The 20,353-nt window shown below is 50.4% G+C and overlaps 1 protein-coding gene across 1 annotated transcript in view; it reads left to right on the forward strand.

Annotated features, from left to right (window-relative positions):
- Positions 1–4,459: 4,459 nt before the first annotated feature.
- Positions 4,460–20,353, forward strand: part of TRAF5 (TNF receptor associated factor 5) — a 45,434-nt gene continuing 29,540 nt past the window's right edge. The window contains exon 1 of the mRNA XM_058539793.1: positions 4,460–4,521. The gene's annotated coding sequence lies outside the window, so the exon portion shown is untranslated. The remainder of the gene's footprint in view (positions 4,522–20,353) is intronic.

The raw sequence follows: 20,353 nt of genomic DNA on the forward strand, positions 1-20,353 counted from the left end.
ATAGGAGCCATAGGCTATACCATATAGCCTAGGTGTGTAGTAGGCTATAACATCTAGGTTTGTGTAAGTACACTCTATGATGTGCACACAACGACATAAATACCTAATGACACATTTCTCAGAACATATCCCTGTCGTTAAGCAAGGCATGACTGTACTAAAATTCGTCGATGGAGTGAATTTTATGGTATTAAAAGTATAACAGTCAAGTTGTTTAAAAAAAGAAAAAGAAAGTATGAAACAAAAGTATGTGTAATGGAGGGGCCGGCCCGGTGGCGCAAGCGGTTAAGTGCGCGCGCTCCGCTGCGGCGGCCCGGGGTTCGCTGGTTCGGATCCCGGGCGCGCACCGACGCACTGCTTGGTAAGCCATGCTGTGGCGGCGTCCCATATAAAGTGGAGGAAGATGGGCACGGATGTTAGCCCAGGGCCGTCTTCCTCAGCAAAAAAAAAGAGGAGGATTGGTGGATGTTAGCTCAGGGCTGATCTCCTCACCAAAAAAAAAAAAAAAAGTATGTGTAATGGATGCAGCAGCCCCAGATGGTGTACTATAATGGGAGGCCCTCATTGTGCCTACAGAAGATCTCAGGGGATTTCTTGGGATGAGGGACAAGGTCATGGAATACTGAGTTGTGGCTGGAGTCAAAGACATTTGAACTTTATTTGTCAATTTTTCCCAGGATAAGCCCCTCCTGAGCTTATGTCTTTCGTTTTTAATGCTTCTGTCCTGTTTTCTGTGAAATGGAGGATGGCTAACCAGAGTTACTAGAGCATTGTTTAAAATCTCTCCATATAGAGTAGGCACCATTCTCAAAAAGGAGAAATAACAAATAAATGGTCTTCCTTGTTACCAACCTATTGCAAAGTCTAAAACTGTGCCAATCAAATCCGTGATCTTACTTCATGGTTCTTAAGGCTAAATAATAACCTTAAAATCCTTATTTTAATGTCTTACAGACTATGCAGGATTAACGTGTTAAAATGTTTTTCCAAGCACTGATGGGGCTTGGAAACACAAGCATTGCATGTGTGAATCTTATTAAAGGAATTGTCAAAATGGACAGAATCCACATTTCGCCAAGCATACAATGAAGACAGCAGGCCTAATTTTAAGACAATAAAAATCTCATTTTTCCAACAAAAAGGTTGACTATCAGACAATCAAACCATGAACAGAGAAGGGGAGGGGTGAGTGTGTGTGTTGAGTGAGGTCCCCCCTGGAAAAAATACAGAATATATGGCCACAGGTACACCATGAGTCTGCTTTTTTCAAATTGGTGCCGAACCTACACACACAATAGATAAGAATAGAGTGAAGCAAATAGAACAAAAGAAACATGGGTCTTTCTTGAGCTCCTAAACTAAAAGCATAGCTGCTGGATGCACTTACATAGGAGAGGTATGTCCACACCAAAACCTGCACATGAGTGTTTACAGCAGCTTTATTCACAATTGCCAAAACTTGGAAGCAACTAAGACGTCCTTCAGTAGATGAATGGATAAATAAACTGTGGTACACCCAGACTCTTGAAAAAGAGTCTTTGGAAAAGGAGTCTTTTTTTGTTTTAAACTACATCAGTCCTGGGTGAAGCCCCTGCCCTCAGCACTCCCTGCCTCTCTTCTTGTGGTGGTCAGCACACTGACAGGCAGAGCTGGGGTAAAGGTTATCTGAAGCAAAGGGACCACGTATTACTGGCTCAAGAAGTTAAACACAGAAAACCCACATTCATTCATTGATTGCCTCAATGCAGGACCTCCTTCGTGAGCATGCTGTGTGTGCAGGACCCTGAGGTTTTGCTTTTTGCCTGGGAGTGGTTTGGCTGCGATATCACACTTTCCACGTGTGGTTCCGTTACGGGCAAAGACTTTCCATTGTAACTTGCAATGGAAGTTACAGGTGCAATCTAAGGCCCAACGAGGGGATTTTTCCTCCTTGGCTGATATCACTGATGTCTAGGTGATGGAAGGGATGACTTTTTATTCTGTTCTAACTAACGGACTACTGCATATCCATCAGTCTTGTCTTAGATGGGCAGCCTAAGGAAGATAATGCATCCGTCTACTGTTCCAGTAGGTGGCGCCCTCCCCTCTCCATCAGCACCATCTTTCCGTTGATAGCCAGGGCTGCAATCTCTTACCCTATCTTTTCATCCAGGAAATTAAACAGCTGAAAGCCATGTCTCTCTGAAGTCTAGAGGTAATCTTAGGGTGTTTAAAAGAAAGAGATAAAAAGTTTAGCCCTTTTCTTCTGTGTAAAAATTTAGCATTTAGTCCAATCCTGTCCTGATTTTTGTAGATGAATTTAGTTTGAAGACTGGATTCTGTTTATAACACTGCAAATATTTTCAGGACACAAAAATGCTAAATATGTCTCCTTATTAAAGTTGTTTTGTGTGAATTCACACCAGCCATTTCTTTGAGGGGCAGGGTGGCGTAGTAGTCAAGAGCACCAGAACCAGACTTCCCAGGTTCAAATTTTATCTCTTCCAAACCAAGAATTTTGCATTTTGGGCAAATTGTTCAAGAGATGAGTTTTCTCATCTATAAAATAGGGGTGATGATTAAATGGGTTAATGTAGATAAAGCACTGAGCACAGTATCTGGTGTATAATAAGACAATGTTAGCTATCATCTGCAAGTTTTTAATGTTTTTTTTTTTATATGTACATCTGTGTTCTGTCCTTCCCATCCATCTTCAAGATCCTTGAGGAAAAGGATCATGTCTCCTCCATCAGACTCGCTAGGTCCCAGGGTCTGTCTATTCTCCCAGACACCCTGCCCAGGATCCTGTGATCAACAAGAGGAACTGGGAACATGTCCTTGATTTCCAACTAACATTCATCTAAAATTCCTCTGCCTCTCCAATTAGACTCCTAGCCCTGGAGTCACAAGGCCCCCACTTCCCATTCTATCTACCCAGCATCTGATTCCATTGTATTTAAAGCTTGGATATCACTCTTGGGGCAAATTGGCTGCTTTATTCAGTTGATGGGGAAGAAGGGTGGGGAGAGACAATTGAATCATGGTCAATGGCCGTATCAGGGGCGTGAGCATACCTGCGTATGTGCATACTAGACATTCGTGTTCCTAGCCGGCAAAAGGAGATATACCTTTACAAAACATATTGGCTTGTAGAAGGCTGGATGGGGTGGGGGGATGGTGGGTGGGTAATGAGAAAAGAGGCAGGAAGTAGGCAACCATGAGAGGTGTCTTGTAGGAGGGAACAGGGAGAGAAACTAAGGTTCACGGGGCGCCTATTCTGAGTCAGGAGTACAGGAATGTCATCTCATTTAATTCTCACGAGATTGTGAGGTGGATCTGGAGTCCCAAAGCAATGCCCACAGGCCCCATCTCCCCACGGAGTGGTGAATCTGATTCTCACCAACTAAAAGGTTTGACTCTGGATTTCTGGCTCTTGCTGAAAAATAAGAGCTCAGGCAAGGACAGGTGGGCACCGAGCCTGCTGCTCCTCTAGAGCCCACACATGCTCTCCAGTGCACCAGTGGCCCTCCCCCTCCTCATGACGGCAACCTCTGCCTCCCTCCCGTGTGTTTCCTGCCCAGCTGCTACGCATATCTGAGTGGTGCGTAGTAGTATTCTCCTCTTGTACTGATGAGTAACTGAAGCTCCAGGCAGTTAAGTAACTTTCCCACGGTTGCCTACCTGAAAGGGAAGGAGCTAGCATTGAAATTCAGGTCCGTTTCATTCCAGGTTCACGCTCTTTATGCGCCTTCAATATTCATAGAGGAGATTTATATAGAATACAAATATCATTCAGAACACATGCTCAGGGAGAGCAGTATGGTAAGAAAGAGACCTATATTTAGGAGTCAGGAGACCTGGATTCAAGTTCAAGTTGTAGCTATAGCACTTCCTTTGGGCACATCACTTCTTGTCACTTCTCTGGACCTCAGAGAGCTCATCTGTAAAATGGGGATGACCAGGCCTGCTTGGCAAGGTTGTTTTGAACATCCAAAGAGATGTTTGAGAAGCCCTTGGTACGCCGGCAAGCTCTAGAAAGGGGTTGCTAGGCCAGCAGCAAGGAGGAGGGCTGGTGAATTTGAAGGAAGGTCTGGGGAAGTCTGATTTGAGTCAGACCTCAGTCCTTGGCTAACAGGTCAAAACAGGAAAGGATTGGTTGAGCCTGGTTATCCCTGGTTGAAGGGTAAGACGTATACAGTTCAAAGGTACTGGAGGGAAATCAGAGACGATTTTTTTTGTAGGTACTAATGATTCTAGCGAGGGTAGGTTGGAGTTCTGACTGCTCAGGTTACTGCCTCTCAGCCTCCGACCCAACACGCTCCTGCGCATCCGGCCTTCCCCCAGCCTGCGCCCCTCGCCCGGACCACTCCCCTGGGCCCCGCCCGCAACCCGCCCCTCCCGGGCCCGGCCCGCCCCTCCTTCCTCCCGGGCGGGGCTCCGCGGTCGGGGCTCCGGGGCTGAGAGCCTCGCCCCCGCCGGCCGCTGCCCGGAGTAGCCGCGCGCCTGCGGACCGGCGCCCGCGGAGCCCGCGCGGAGCTACACGTGAGTCCTGGCCGGTCGGGGGGTGAAGCCGCACGGCTGTAGGGCTGCAGCGGGGGGACCGAGGAGCGCTTCTCGGCTCGTCCCATTTACTTTGAAACCGAAAGCGCCGCGGAGGCACGAGCCCAGAAGCCGCCTCCCCGCTCCCCGCTGCGGGCACCCTGCCTGGCCGCCCGTCCCCCTCGCGCCCGGCGAGTCCCCGACCGGCGCGGGGAGGGCGCGGGAGGCGGCCAGGCCGGGCCAGAGGCGGTGGGGCCCGGACCCGGAGTCGGGGGAGGCCGGCGGCGCAGGTGGCCGCTGATGCGGACGAGTGAGTGCGCTGTGGGGGGCAGCTGGGCTCCGGGGCCTGGGCCGGGTTTTCTTAGCAGGGGAGAGATGTGGCGAGGACGGCGGAGGCTGGGGGTCCCGAGCTGGCGAGCAGCTCCAGAGCGAGCTGGTGGACTGGAGGGGCCAGGTTCAGGTTGGGGTGCCCCGCACGCCCGCACTGCAAACCTCTGGCTCCCCCTCCATATCCTTAGGCACCGCTTCACTTGTGCAAGACTTTCCCAGCCAGAGCACTCGAGAACGAAACTTTAATATTGGAATGAATGGAAACCTCCATGACCCGTTCGATTGAGCGTGTTCGTTTAGAAACACAACACACACACCCCCAAGGCGAGCTCCAAGGGTTCTTGGAGGAAAGCAGGGCTCAGAGAGGTGAGCTGAGTTGCCCGGGGACACCCAGAGAATTAGTGGAATCTGGGCTCTCCACGCCAGATTGTCTCCCCCTCGTTACTTACTGCTCATCAGGGTTTTGGCAATTCTGAGAATCTTCGGTGAATACTGGGGCCACTCTCTTGCTGCTAACCCCACTGGGCGGCAGCGCTGACTTGCTCGCTGGTTCTGCCCCCTCCTGCAGAGTTTCCATATTTGGCTATTTCAGATTTACTTTCATCAGAACTCAGTTATCTCGCTGTGGCAGGCAGGGCTGCTCTAGGCCACCGACCCAGTGAGGCTGGTGAAATGAGGCGTGGCTCCCTGGCCAGGCTGCCTCCTGCACACCCCGCCCTCCACAGCCCTGGGCGCTGACCCGTGTCCCGTGAGGACAGGCGTCTAGTACCCAATTTAATTCAGTAAATATTTATTGGGCACAGGTGCTGTGTGAGAAGTGGGCCAGGGCCAGTGGAATATGGTTCCTTCCTTCAGAGATATTTGCATTTTAAAAGGGCTCTATCCCAGAAAGAGAAAGACAAAGTGTGCATGATTTCACTCATGTGTGGAAGATAAACCAATACATGGACAGATAGAACTGTTTGGTGGTTACCAGGGGCAAGGGGGTGGGGGGTGGGCACAAGGGGTGGAGGGATGCACTTATATGGTGACTGATAAACAATAATGTACAACAAAAATTTCACAATAAAAAAAGAAAAAAAAAAACACAAAAGGGCTCTGTGCACAGAAATTGGTTGAAGTACTTCTGGGAATAGAACAGTTCTGGGTGTGTGTGAGATAAGTTTAGACAGAGAAAGGCTAGGCTAGGACCTCGCAGATCCAGAGTGTGGCTACCTGCTCTGCCTTTTACACACACAGCCAAAGATGGAGTGTTAGCACAATTGATGGTTTGGGTGAAAACCTTATCATTTAAACATTCCCACCCCCAACTCTACTCTAATTTGAATGAGAGAGAGAAATTGCTGCAGAAAAGATGGATGTGAGATGGAATAGAAAATGTTTAGCCTCTATAAAGGGTTTTTGTTGTTGTTGTTGTTATTGTTTTGTTTCGAACTCTGTGGAATAGGTTGGCTCTCAGATCCTGGAATCTCCCTTCCTGGGTCCTGGACATAGGCAGGAGGAAGCCTCCTGTCTGAGCCAGCTTCTGGAAGTCCAGCCAGAGGGGAAGTGATGGAGGAGGTGACTTTCTCAGGTCCTCTGGGCCGAGGCCTGTGGCACGGGGGGTAGGATGGGGAGTGTGAATGTCTGTCAGCAAGCATCACCTCTGTACCCATTGGCTGTGGGTGGCAGGGTGGTGGAAAGAAGATGGGGCCCCATCCCCTGGAAGTACTAACTATAGCGACTGGGACATTTCGGTGGAGATGATTTGCCGAGTGAGGGAGCCAGATGCGTCTGAGTCAGTCCCATTAGGCCAGCCGTGGGAAAGGCTCATCAGCAATTAGACAAACAGCCCTTCTGTGATTGTCTCAGCTCTACTGGGGAGGACCCTGAAAGAAAAAATAATAATTCCTTGTTTGTAAAGCTCTTTCCTTTTCAAAGCATTTTCTTATTGCTCTTGTCATTTTGTTCTCGTTTGTCCTCTGTGATGCCCTTGTGAGTCAGGCCAAAGCAGGATTCTTCACCACGTCTCCCAGATGGTGAGGTGAAGCACTGAGCGTGTCAAACCCTTTAGGCTCCACTGCTGGGCCAGGCCGGGGTCTCCAAGGTCTCTGGTTCCTCTGCTGTAGGACCTTCACCCTGGATTCTCCAAGAGCTAAATCTGCCCACCTCCTCCTCCATCTGAAGGGTTAGCCAGGGAACTCAGACTGCTCATGCCTGTAGGGTCTGTTCCCGACAACAGGGAGCAAGTTCTCCTGGACACTGCCCTGGCCACTACATGAACAGACGCCCACTCTGTTAGCTCTCCCCAGCTGCAGGAACTTGGGGCAAAACTTGTGTCTGTTCTTGTTTGTATCCTGGAATCGGGCACAGAGTAGGCCTAAAAAATGCTTACATTGAATTCGTTTGAGATGTGTCTTTCTTGGGCTCTGAGCTTCCAGGGACTGATGGCTGGGAAACGTGCTGGGTGGGGCTCTTGAGAGAGAGGTTGAGCTGCCGTCAGGACTTGCTTAGATCCCAGAAATCAGAATAGCACTGTACACCTGATTAACTTCTCCCTGCCTCCCCAAGAGAAGGGAGAGGCGGGTACTGTTCCTTCCACTTTACCTGGTTGCAAGCTGGGGCTCAGAAGTGACTTGAAGATCTCACGGTGCGTAGGGACCGACCAGGACCCCAGTCTGAGTCTTCAGACTCCAATTTTTGTGTTCTTCTCATTGTATTTCAGCTAGAGGAAGCTAGGGTTCTGGGCAGGAGGAGGGTGAGGGAACCAGAAAGGCATTCATCAAAGGCTTCCTGACACCTTTGTCACTGGTCAGGGCTCTTTAAGAGCTAATAGACCAGGGGAAGGGGGGGCAGTGGCAGACCCAGTGTCCGAAGAGCTTTTCCTGCCCAGATGGTGGCTTTTTCTGAGGTTCATCTGGGACAGCAGCTCCCACCCCAGCAGAGTGTAGCGGGTGGGTATCTGTGTGTGTTTTGGGGGTAGAAGAGAACATGTCAAGGGGCAGAAGCCATCCCCAGGGCTGCTGCTGCTGAGGCCATCCTTGGGCCCCCGTGAGTTTGTTGCTTTGCCCAGAGTAAAGCTTTATTTGGAGGGTGAAACAGCAGTCAGTCGACCCACATGGCCCACGGTGAACCCTGTCTTGTGAGGAAGTGGGGTGGAGGACCAGGGAGGAAATAAAAGTGAAAATATTCTTCAGTCTTGATAGAAAAACCCGAAGTCCATTTGCAGTGACAGCGACGAGCACGTTCTGCGTACTGTTATCTGGAGGCAGACGGTGGTGCATACTTAGATCGCACTGTAGCAAGAACAGTGTCCGTCCGAATGTCTGTGCAGGTTCTGTGGGCCTGGTGTTAAATGACAGCCCGGTGAGTGCCCCTCCCTGGGGGGGTGTGAGCAGAGAGGGGGTACCCATCTCACTTACTTTCAACAGATCCCCATGCCTCATTTCTTGTCACAGCTCCATCGACTTCCCTCCTCACCAATTCAGAGCATCCCTGGAATTTCCCCCACAGCTTTTTTTCTCAAGGAAAAGGTCCTCTCCTGACCAACAGGGGAGCACCTTCTCCACCCACACGCCTGATTCAGCTCTCTCCTCTCTTGGAGATGGTTCCTTCCATTACCCCCTGGCCACTGACTCCTTCCTTCCCCCACACACTCAGTCTTTGTTCCCCCAGGGCCTCTCCTCTCCTTTTTACTGACAAGCTCTGGAAAGAGTAGCCCCACTTGCACTCTCTTGCTCGCTGAACACCGTGCACCTGCTATGCTGCTCAGATTGCCCTTTGAAGGCTTCCAGGGCCTGGTAATCCTCAGTCGCCAGCCTGCTCTGCAGCTGTTGCCCCTCTCTTGGGAGGGTGCCACACCATCCCCACTGACATTCCATTCCTTGACCTTGAGCTTCTCTCGTCCTCCTCCCGCCCTGCAAGTGCCGGTGTGGGGGCAAGGCTGTGACCTCAGGCTGGCCTTCACCTTTATGCTTCTCTCCTTAGACCTCTTCTGTGCACCCAAGGGTTAACCAACACTCTTAAGGAAAGGCTGATCAAGTCTCTGTCTCTCACCCAGCTCTCTTCTTGGCCAGTTTGATTTGTGATACACAGAATCTTCACCATGATGTTTCAGGAGCTCCTTCAAGAGTGCCATGATGTTTCACTCATCCCAGGCCGCCTCTTCCTCTGTGTTCTCCCTAACACTTGCAGAGATCACTGCCCGCCCTCAGTGACCTCTGTCCTGTCTCCCCCAGCCGGCCCTGATCTGCTGTCTGTTCGCGGGGCTCCTACCTGAGTTTGCATCTGCCCGACCTCTTTCCTGTGCTACCTTAATTGTCCATTCACTTGCTCTCCTGCCCTTCTATTTTCTCTTCCACACTGTTGCAGAGGGGCCTCCTTAATGCATAGGCTAATCAAGACCTACCCCTTTCACTAATGGCATAGTGGAAATAGTGTGGACTTCAGAATCTGGCAGGCCTGCATTCGAATCTGAATTTATGACTTGCTGGTTGTATAATCTGGGCAAGTTGCTCAAATTCATGAGCTTCTCTGGTAAACCAAGATAGTAATGTCACCCACTTGGGGTTGCTGGAAGGATTAAATGAGCCAATGTGTACACAGAGCGCAGTGTCTGGCAGGTAAAGCTGGTTTTCTTCTTCCATGCGTTTGATAGCAATAGGGAGTTGTGGGGTCTCTGGGGAGGTGGAAAATGTGTGTCTAGCTTAAAGGCATTCAACTTTAAATTAAAAACAGACAAGCAAAAGAGCTGCCACGTGCCAGGGTAGACCATCATTTAGACTAGCCTATTGCTGCCACCTTGCAGTCTCTAGACCAGGCAGACCTCGGAGGCCAGAGTAGGTGAGCTAGAATTGGTCAGGGCATGGCGGGGATAAGCTAGGACGAGCCCTCGGCAGGCAGCATCAGGTAATGGAGGCCCAGCCCCAGGGGATGGGTTTCAGGGCAGGATTCCAGTCTTTAGAAGGACTTGTGGGCAGAGCAGGTGTAGTCTTGCAGGAATAATAGTGCTGGGCAGGGAGGTAACGCAGGGACCCAGCAGAAGAAATAAAATTGATTTGGGATGCAAAATACAGGCGCTGGCTTGATCACCAGGAGCAGAACAGTTACCTGAGTGGGATCTATCTATGAAGTCAGAGCAGGATGAGGAGTGAGCATGACTCCACGCAAAGCTGCCTGCTCGAGCCCTTTCCGTGCTCCCTTAAGGGGGATGGCTTGGAACAGCCAGGCTGTGTGCTGAGCCTTCCATTAGAGGGGCCTTTGATGCTGGAGGATGGAAGCGGGTGGGTGGGGTGAAGCTAAACACGTCATGAAAGTCCCTCTTCTGCCTTCATGACGTTAGGATGCTGAGGAAGAGGCTGGGCAGGAACTTAGGATATAACCTAGGAAAATTTGCCGTGATTTTCTGGGTTAAAGGCAGAATTATTTAATATAAAGTGAAGACTTAAGTACTAAGTAGATGCAGAATAAAAGAAGTGATTAAACAATGGGGTGGGATTATTCCAGGAAGCCCTCCTGAGGAGTGAGGAGGGGGGGACAGGAGGGACGGGAGGGCATATTGGACCGTGGACAAAGGCATTTCAAGGGATAAAGGAAGGAGTGAATAGTTGCCCTAATGAATGGGAAGTGGATCATTCTGGAGCAGACTGATTTCCTTATGTTGAGGTGGTTTATTTGAAAAACCAGTAATTTGGGATGTTAATTTGCTTCAACCGCTCAACAGCGCTCCCACAGACCTTCAGAATGTCCAGTGCCACGTACTAGCTGCGGACAGCCAGACGCTAAATTCTTTCAATCCTTCCTTGATACTAGCAGTTCCATATGTATGACTTCACCGGTTCACTTCGCTGGCACTGGATGTTTCTACCAAGTGTGAGTTCTCTAGTCCCTATCTCTTCCACCTCTTGACTGTAGTGCTGGATTTTCTCAGCATCGACTCTGTTTAGGCCACGTTCAACAGCTGTAGGGCCTTCTGTGAATGACCGATCTATTCCTAACTTTCTTCACATCATTTCTCCTGCCTAGAATTCCTCCTGTTTTAATCTACTAATTCACGCCCCTCTCACCCTTTTCAAAGAAAGCTCAAAATTCATCTCTGGTGAGGAAGGCTTCTGTGTTGGGGGTCCCCAAGACCGTGTCCACGTTTGATGATTTGCCAGGAGGACTCACAGGACTCACCGTGTAGTCCTGCAGCTATGATTTATTACAGTTAAAGGATACGAAGCAAAATCAGCAAAGGAAAAGGCACGTGGGGCAAAGTCCAGAGGAAATCAGGAGTGAGCTTCCAAGAGTCCTCCCCCAGCAACATCACACAGGACGTGCTTATTCCCCCAGCACTGAGTTGTGACAACATGTGTGAAGCTCACGAGAGACTCAGTGCCCAGGTTTTTTTATTGAGGACTACTCGTGTAGGCACCCTCTGCCTAGTGTATACCAAAATTCCAGACTTCCAGAAGAAAAACAGGTGCTCCGCATAAACCACATTGTTTGCAAAGCAGTTTAGGCACAGTGAGTCACCCTAATCAGTTAGGGGGACCTGCCCAAAATCCACCTTCTCAGACATCAGCTGGGGCCATTCTTATAAGCAGACCTTGCTAAGGATGGCAGTCTCAGGCTTGCTGTGTTAATTCTTTTCTGCACAGCTTCCCTGCTCACCTGTCAGTGCCTAACTGTGGTTATGATGTTGAGAAAATCACCCTAGAAGACCTGGGTTCCAGCCCAGCATGGCCACCTACTGCTGGGGGACCCTTTGAACCCCTCAAACTCCATTTTCCTCCCTCATTTGGAAAAGGAGAATTTTAATTCTTGTCTGTAGATCTCAGGGGTGACTGTGATGACATAGTGGGTCATCCCCTTCTTTCCTCTTAGTTGAGCACCTACTGCATCTAAGGCAGTGAGCGAGGACTGTGGGGAGCACTGAGGAAGGGTGGTGCAGTGGCTTTGACAGGGGACAAGCCTGAGATTGAATCCTTACCCAGCACTTACCAGCTATGTTACCTTGAACATGCTGTATAATCCCCCAGAGTTCAGCACCCCATCTGTAAAATGTGAACATGAATAATAAAACTAGTACCCACACCTCTTTGGGTTGCCATGTGCAGTAAGTGGAACAACCCATGTAAAGCTCCTAGCACAGTATCTAGCACGTTGTAGGCACCCAAAGTGGCATCTATTAATTCACTCAGATATTTGAGTGCTTGCTCTGTGCCAGCACCTTGAAAAGGATAGACACAGTCCCAGCCCTGTTTTCTGTTTGCCGGTGCAGATTAATGTTGAACAGATAATTACATAAAAAATGAATTGTAATCATGATAAGTGCTATGAAGGAGAAGTAGAGGGTGACAGAAGGGCATGTAATGAGGAAAGGGGAACCTAAGCTGGTGGAGGAGGCATGTGAAGGCTTAGCTGGATATGTGATGCTTAAGCTGGGTTTGGGTGAGTTTAGCTCAGTGAGAAGTGGGGAGAGGGAGGAGAGGATGTTTCCAGCAGAGACAACACTTGAGCAGAGGGAGACCAGTCTTAGAGCGAAGGCTGTAAGGAGGGGCGGTTCTCTACTCATTTGAAGAATGTCAAATAGACCAGATAGGCTAGAGAATAAGGGGTGGGGAGGGAGGGAGCTCCCAGGTAATGCTGGAGATGTGGGCAGGACCATTGTAGTGTGTGTTAGGGATTTGGAACTGTAAGCATAATGAGAGGCTGTGAAAAGATTGTGTGACTGACAGCAGCTTGACTTTTCCAAAAGCTCAGTCAGGCTGCTGTGTGGAGAATGGTTTGAAGGAATGAGTGGGTGAGGGGAGACCAGTTAAGGGAGGCTGTTGCCGTGGTCCAGCTGAGAGGGGACGGTGCTTGAATCAGGGGCGTTGGTTGTGGGGGCAGAGAAGTAGGTGGCATGTGTCTATGAGGTACACTCAGGGGGCCCCAGTGACAGATTGGATGTGGGGGAGGAGAGAGAAGGCATTGCCAGGAATGATGCCAATTGTCTGGTGACAGCAGCAAAATAAAAAGTGAGTCTCCACCAAGAGGGAGCTCTGGAGAGGGCAGCTTAGGAGGGGGGAAATTGGTTCAGTTTTGGATGTGCTGGCTTTGGAGTGCTCGTGAGACATTCAAAAGGAGACACCAGGCAGGCAGTGGCACATGTGGGTCTAGACGCAGAGGAAAGGGACAGTTGGGAGTTGTTAGTTCATACATGGTCTTTGATGCCAGGATAGTGTGGTTTCAGGGAAGCCAAAGGGAAAGTGTATTTTGAAGTGTGTGTTTTGGGGGAGGGAGGGAGGGTCAATAATGTCAGATATTGCCGAGAAGCCAGGTAAGATGAAGACTGAAAATTAACCATTGGCCTTAGTGACCCAGAAGTCACCTTGGTGAGAGCAGTTTAGGTGGCTTGGTGGGGGTGTACGCCAGGCTGGAGTGTGCTGGAGAGTGGATTGAACAGACTCCACTGTGTGAGGGTGAGGCCACGTCAAGAGGTTTGGCTGTGAGAGGAAGAAAAGCTCAAATTTTAGAGAAAGATGAGAGTGAGAATTTGTGTTTTAATCTTAGGGGAGGGCCAGCCCCGTGGCTTAGCGGTTAAGTGCGTGCGCTCCGCTGCTGGTGGCCCGGGTTCAGATCCCGGGCGCGCACCGACACACCGCTTCTCTGGCCATGCTGTGGCCGCGTCCCACATACAGCAACTAAAAGGATGTGCAGCTATGACATACAACTATGTACTGGGGCTTTGGGGGAAAAAAAATAAATCTTTAAAAAAAAAAAAAAATCTTAGGGGAGACTCGTGATTGTTTGAGAGCTGATGGAAGGACCAACTGAAAGAGACAGGCTGACAATGAAGCGGGGGTGGGGGGGCTGTGGGGGGGTGATAATCAACATCAAAGACCCCTGAGGAGGCAGGAGCCCAGGACAGCTGGAGAGGTTGGCCTAGTTCGGAGGTCACTTCTGCCACTGCCGGCCCCGGGAGGGAAAGGGCAGAGCAGGGGCCCCTGCAGGGAGATACACAGGTTTGGTAGCAGGAAGGGGAGGTAGTTCTGGTCTGAAGACTTCTATTGTTTTCTGTGCAATTAGGAAGTGAAGTTTCCTGAGAAGACTGGGGGGAGTGGTCAAGGTTTGTGGAGAAGGGAAAGGTTTGAAATAGATACTGAAAACAAGTGAGCGAGCTGAAAGGGAAAAGCTGGCCCTGTACTCTGTTACTTGTTCACATGATGAAGTCTCTGGAAAAGGACCTGGGCCAATGTGATTTTAGATCTCTAGCGCCTTATGAGGCAGGTAGGTAAGGGCCCTATACATGTTCATTGAATGAATTGTTGGTCTGTCAACCTGTAAAAATCGTTCTCAGCATTTTCCCCTCCTTCCCGGGTACCTGGCTCCCACGGTGGCACCTCACCAGGAGCCCTGCTCGAGCTCTGCTCTTCCAGGCCCAGAGGGCTAGACCCTCCCTTCCTTACACTGACCACCCCTCCCTAAGTCGGCCATCATTAGTCAGCTTCGCCTTCTCTCGTTGTAACTGGTAGAATTTCAGGACTTAGAAACAGTTGAGATGAAAAGTTTTAGGCACTGGAAGCGGGCTCAGTGGGAGAGAAGCTGTCCTGCGTTCTCCAGAATACTGGAAGGCAGCTGTTCAGTCTTTCCATAAGTATTTATTGAGCGCCTATTGTGTACACTGTTCTAAGTATTGGTACCTCAGTAAACAAAAGAAACATCCCTGCCCTCATGGCGCTTATGGAGAGGAAGGAAGACAGACGGTAAAGAAGCAAACATATAACATGCTGGATGATAATAAGCGCTTTGGAGAAAGATGCAGCAGGTGACAGGGCTGCCGGGGATGTTGTGTTTCCAAGTGGTGTGGGCAGTGAAGGCCTCACTTGTGAGGTAGCATTTGAGCAGACACCTGAAGTGAGGGAACGAGCATTCAGGTGTCAAGGAGAAGAGCATTCCAGGCAGGGAGACAGCAAGCAGAAGGCTCCTCTAGGCAAGAAAAAGCGAGGCCGGTGTGGCTGGAGTGTGTGAATAGGAGGAAGGCGCTGGGAAATGAGGATGGGGGAATGGAGGGCCAGATCACGTAGAACCCGAGGACACTGGCGTTTATGTTAAGTGAGATGGGGCCGTTGCAGCAGAGGGGCGACGTATCTGACTTCTGTTTTTACAAGGATCGCTCTGGCTGCTGGGTTGTGACCAGACTGTAAGGGAAGGGGCAGAGGCAGGAGACTAGTGTTGTAACAGTGGGGAGATGACAACGGCTCAGACCAGGGTGGTTCTGCTGAAAGTGGTGAGCAGTAGTTAGAAACGTTTGGAGGAAGAGCCAATAGGCTTTGATGTTGTGGGATAGAGAGAGGAGCCGAGGATGACTCCAGAGTTTTTGGTCCAACAACAGGGCAATTGGTGGAACCATTTTACTGAGGGGGAGGAAGGCTGTGGGAGGAGCAGGCTGGGCGGGGTTGGATGTGTTAGATCGAGATGCCTAGTAGACAAATGTAGAGGAATGGACTGGACAGTTGGAATGAGGAGAGGTCCAGATTGCAGATAGAAATAGGGGCATTGTCAGCCTTAGATGGCATTTAAGGCAAGAGCTGAGATGAGCTCACCAAGAGAATGAGTGTAGACAGAAGAGAGAAGAGGCCCAGCACCAGCCTGGGGGCTCCGAGAGGTGGGGAAATGAGGGGAGGCCAGTGAGGAGGAGAAGGTGACCTCGAAGCTGGCACCATGTCCTAGCACAGTGCTTCTCACACGGTAATGGGCTGTAGAATCTAGCCCAGGAACTTGTTTAAAAAGCAGACTTGTAGCTGCTACTGAGAGATCTGATTCTGAAATATATTAATTAGGGTAGGCTGAACTATTGTACCAAATAGGCCCCCCAAAACAGAGGTCTGTTTCTCTGGGTTAAGGTGTCCAAGCCAGCATTTTTATTATGCTCCGGGGCACATTCTTAGGACCCAACCACACTGGAAACTGTTGCTGTACTTTGTGCATAGGCTCCCCACCTGGGCTGAAAACCCCTCGGGAATGGGAACTGTCTGGTAACTTGGGGACCTGTCCCACTGCACCCTCTCCCACAATAGAATGAGGTGCAGGCCTCTGCATGCAGCAGGTACTGAATAAATGCTGGCTAGGAATGAAGTATGGACATGCATGGATATTAAGTGCTTGTCTATGTATCAGGCACCGTGTGCTAGTCATTTTCATGCGTTAACACATTTAATCTTAACTGCAAACCTTAGGGGCAGGTACTGTTATTGTCCCATTTTCTAGATGAGGAAAAGATGACACAGGTTACTGAACAGCAGAAGAGGTTGGACCCCGAGGTCTGGTTCCAGAGCTGGTCTCTAGGCTGTATGGCTTCTCATCAAGACCTCCCTTTTGGTTCTGGTTGGGATACGGTACATTTTCTTCTAGCCATGACACAGGGCAAAGAGCGCTAGACTTGGAATCAGAAAGCCTGGATTCAAGTTCCTGCTCCACCATGTGCTAGCTGTGGGATTTGGGGCAACTCAGGGCCTCAGGTACTTCATCTGAGATATGACGATAATATTGCCACAGGGTTAGTGTAAGGAGTGGGTGTGATGTTATTTGTAAAAATACAAACTACAAAGTACTAGTACGTGCAAGGTGGTATTATTATTATTATCTTGAAAACTCAAACTGTGGAACCCCTAAGATTACCTAAAAGAGCTGCCAGAGTGGTGTAGATCATAGGAAACCCAATGGGCCTTGCTTCAGCCAGAACAGTTCCTCTGTACACTCTTTTATTTACTGATGTTTCTGCATGAGATTTGGTATGATGAGTGTCACTGTTTTTAAAAAACTGTGAAACCTTTAGCTAGCTGATCCCTTAAGTCCTTCCACAGTTGACTGGCTCAGTTGTGGGGGGAAAAGCCACTCTTTCAAATTCTTTCTGCTTCTCTTGGGTCCCCTCTCTGGGCTCCCCCCCTGCTCTCCCTCTTCCGTTGTCCTGATCAAGCCCATCAGACCCAGGAGCCCCATGTCAAGTGTTGTGCTGAGGGGCTACAGTGTCCTGTGAGCCGGACTCTAGGATGCCTGCCCATGTGTGGGCTGGGCATCTGGGGTGTCCCTGGGGTTGCGGACCTCAGGAAGCTTCTCCCCTCAGGCCTGGGGTGAGAGGGCTGCCTCTGGTCCCATCTGCTCTCTCCCTGGGCCTGGTCCAGAGCTAGCCCCCCACTGGTCAGGAGGGGATTGCCCCATCTGCCTCTCACAGAACATAGACTCATGCCCCAGCCATAGACTCTTCCAGCTCTGGGGCAGTTGGCAGTTGACAGTACCTCACACATCTGTGGTCAGCTTTGGAGCTATGAACCTAACACAAAGGCAGCTGTGCATGAGCATTTGTGGGAAGATGAGGCACAGCTAGAACGATGTTGACCTTTGGTAGCTAAAAGTCACCAAAAGGTCAAGCCAAGGTTTCTGAATCCTCCTTGGATGTCTGTTCTGTAACCTATCTAGGCTGGTCTTATGTCACTCCCCTTTCCTCAAACCACCCTTAGGCCTTGGAGGGTGAGGCTGGACCAAGGCTAGGCCCAGTCCTCACTTAAAAAGCCTGAATTCCAAGCTAACTCTAAACTCTTGTCTGTTGGCTGTGTATCCAGGCTCCCCTGTCACTCTGCTTGTGGGGCCACTGGAATCTCCATCGCTTTCCGAGAGTGTGTGCTCTGTCTGCCTGTCTGTGTGAGAAAACAGGATGATCAGGAAGGGGGAGGGAACTGTGACTCTGAGATGATAGCCCCATGACGCGGTGAAGTGGGCATCCCCATCCTCATTTGGAAATACAGTCCCGCTGGGGATGAGGGAGCCTTTCAAGTGAGGAAAGGTGCGAGTTGTGGCAAGAACTAAGGGCGGAGGGCTGACCTAGACTTAGGGGAGCCCCGCAGGAGCCTCCTAGAGCTGTGGTCAGGGGTGGGAGGAGAACCAAAAGTACAGTGTCCCCAGGACCAAGGGATCAGGGAGTTTCAAGAAGGAAGTGCCAAATGCCACATAAAGGGCAGGAGGGCAGCAATTTAGGAGAGACCAATCGGCAAGTCTGACTATGTGATTACAGTTTAAATCCTCAGAATAGTATAATATGCTTTTACAAACCCCCCACCCCCAACACCCGGATGATTCGGGCCCCCAGCTTGTTCAAGGGCAGATGAACTTGCAGGGGTGTTGGGTCTCAGGGAGGTGCCAATGGGATCTGATGAGGGACACAGGTCTGCAGGCTCTGGAGACTGGAGCCAGGAATGGAAGGGAGGGGAGGGGGAGAAAGTGGCCGGTGGGGGTGTTGCTGGGCTGAGGTTGGTGAGTGGACAGAAGGCCACTCCCAGGTGGGAGTGGTGGGGGGTGGTGTGAGGAATCCGGGCCCTCCATTTCTGTTTCCCATCAGTGTCTGCAGTAGTCGGTTCCCAGCACAGGAATGATTGACAGAAAGTGACTGACTGGATGAATGAATGTTTAGTGGGAGATAGTCCAATGTAACCATGAATTCGAAATAATGCTTTGGGAGAAGGGAGAAGGAAAATGTGTTTAGAGCATGAAATAGAGAAATGAGAAAAATGGCAACAGAAAGGCAGCTCTGGGTAGAGGAAGAGCAGTTAGCTTAGTTAAGGGTCCCAGGTTGGGGGGAGCAGCACCTTGTGATGGGGAGGGGGTGGTGTCTGGAAAAACCATGGAAATACGTACAGCTTGTGCCTACAAGTGAAGATCAGTCCACTGTGTGCTGTGCCCACCCACAGGGTGCTAATGTGACTCGAGCCTTAGTAGGAGTACTGAGCCTTAGTGGGGAAGGGACAGTGCGGGGGAAGGGGGGTGGGCTCACAGGACTCAGCTCTGTGATCAGGCTACTGCGCATCACTTTCACTTCTGGGCCCGGACAAGGGGATAGGGGTAGAAATAAGGGGGTACGGAAAAAGCAAAGTCCATTCACACCACACAGGTGCGTGAGGACACACATGACAGCATGAAAAGAATGTGGGAAGGAGATGGGAATATTTTGGCAGGTCTCAAGGGGGCCGAGGGATTTGTCTCTCACTTGCAGAGGTGTCACCAGGAAAAGGATTAGGTTTCTCCTGTGGTCCCTGGCACCTCCTGACTCCCCTCCCTTTGCCCTCACTTCCCGCACCTCGGTGAACAGCACCACCTCTGCCGAGGTGTCAGGGCCCTAATCCTAGAGGTGGCCTCAGTTCCTCCCCACCTTCAAGCCTCAGACTCAGTCGCCGAGTCCTCTTGATTCAATTGTGAAAATATATCCTGAATCCCCACGTTTGCTCCGTTTCCCTGCCACTACCATAGTCCTGGTCTGCGCCACCTCTCCCCCACCACTGCAGCATCTCTGCCTGGATGTGTGTCAGCCTCCTGCCCTCTCTCTCCGCTGCCCCGGGCCTTCCACGGTCCGTTCTCCCATTCAGCGTCCAGAACGGTCTTTTTAGATTCCAAAGTGGACACTGCCGTTGGCTCCTTAAAATATTCATGCTGCTTCCCATTGCTCTGCTCTTAGAATAGACCCAGACTCCTTCTTGTGGGCCAGCGGCCCGTGGGATCTGGCTCCTGCCGTGTCTCCCTGGCTCCTCCTCTCGTCCCTGACACTTAGGCGACACTGGCCTCCTGTTTCTCAGATATGGCAAGCGGTTTCCCAGAACTGATTGTTACCCTGGCTGTCCCCTCAGCCTGGAATGTCCTTCCTGCCACTCCTTGCACTTGTTTCTTCTCATCCTTCTGGTTGCTGTTCACGTGTCACCTTCTCCATGAGGCCTTCTAGTCTACAGTGGCTGCCCCTGTTTCTCATCTCAACTTCCTGCTTATTTTCTTCAAAGAATTTATCACAGTCTGTAATTACCTCCTTTGTTTGTTATTCCCTTGTCTCCTCCATTAGGTTGTCAGCCCTACAAGAGTAGACTTGGACCATCTCTGTCTTGTCCCTCCCTGGCACCCGGAGCCTGATACAGTGCCTGGCATGTCAGGCAGTCAGGTTATCCTCAGAGTGGGGGACATTGATGGAGGGGCTCTGGGGCAAATGCTTAACAATAATAATAATAGCAGCCCTCATAGCACTTACTATGTACCATCACTATCAGCTCTTCACGCATAGGGGTGTCAGCAAACTTTTTCTGTAAAGATCCAGAGAGTAAATATTTTAGGCTTTGGGCCATCTGGTCTGTGGCACAGCTGCTCAACTCTGCCACGGTAGCACAAAAACAACCATAGACGATGTGTAAACGAATGAGTGTGACTGTGTTCTGATAAAACTTTATTTACAAAAAGAAGTGGTGGGCCAGCTGAACCCTAATATATAGTAATAACTTACTTAATCTTCAGAAATTCTCTGAGGTAACTGCTATTGTCCTTATCACCATTTTACAGATGAAGAAAATGAGAAGCATAGAGACTAAGTAACTTGCCTGAGGTCACGTGGCTATTCAGGGACAGCTCCAGCTGAACCCAGGCAGGTCCGCTCGTGGTCCCCACCATACCACACCGCCTCTTGGCGGACCGTGGAGAAGCAAGGGGGCAGCCCAGCTCCTCCTTATCCCCTGAGGGCGTCCACCGCTTCCTG

This window comes from Diceros bicornis, chromosome 4, assembly GCF_020826845.1.
Source record: "Diceros bicornis minor isolate mBicDic1 chromosome 4, mDicBic1.mat.cur, whole genome shotgun sequence".
In the NCBI taxonomy this organism is placed as follows: domain Eukaryota; kingdom Metazoa; phylum Chordata; class Mammalia; order Perissodactyla; family Rhinocerotidae; genus Diceros; species Diceros bicornis.